The following is a 901-nucleotide window of genomic DNA, read 5'->3' as shown; positions in this document are numbered from 1 at the left end:
ATTCTAGGGACAAACACAAAGCATTCTATAGCTATGTCAAGAATCTCAATAGCAACACCCAGATCTGCTCTGAGTTACAGTACAGTGGCATGAAAATTACATAACCAACTGATATTGCCAACATCCTGGCAGATAGGGTCAGTGCTAACTTTACCCCCCTCTGACTCCCTAAAGGGGCCATGAAAATTACAGAACCAACTGATATTGCCAACGTCCTGGCAGATAGGTTCAGAGCTAACTTTACCCCACTCTGACTCCTTAAAGGGGCCATAACTATACAGGAAGAATGCAGAGTCTCTGTAATCACAACTACACTGGTAAAAGCTGCACTCTCTAAAGCCAAAAACACAGCATCCATGGGACATCCCAGGCTGCATTTTACACGAACTTCAGAACCAACTGGCTCCCCACCTAAGCACCATGTTCAATCATAGTCTCACATCAGGCTATGTGCCCACTGAATGGTACACAGCAACAGTTATCCCACTCCACAAAGGGGGAGCCACCACTAATCCTGGGAACTATTGCCCTATTAGCCTGACCAGCCTGGTCTGTAAGGAACTCATAAACAAAGACACTGGTAACCTACAGACTCTGGACCCCACCCAGTTCGGGTTTGTGAAAGGCAGATCACATCTCCTGAACCTGATCGACTTCTTTGAGGCAGTCACCAAAGCTGTAGATGAGGGTAAGGTGGTTCACACAGCATTTCTTGACCTTGCCAAGGCTTTTGACACCATCCCCCATTCTGGAATTATAGCTAAACTCACTAAACTAGGTATAAATCCCTATGTCACAAGATGGGTTGCTAATTGGCTCACTGACAGAACCCACACTGTAAAAGTTGCAGACTCCAAATCTGATTTCAAACCAGTGACAAGTGGAGTACCACAGGGTTCAG

This window comes from Protopterus annectens, chromosome 8.part0, assembly GCF_019279795.1.
Source record: "Protopterus annectens isolate FY-2018-M chromosome 8.part0, PAN1.0, whole genome shotgun sequence".
Lineage (NCBI taxonomy): Eukaryota > Metazoa > Chordata > Ceratodontiformes > Protopteridae > Protopterus > Protopterus annectens.
The sequence above is the reverse complement of the archived record's forward strand: the minus strand, read 5'-3'. Positions refer to the sequence as shown.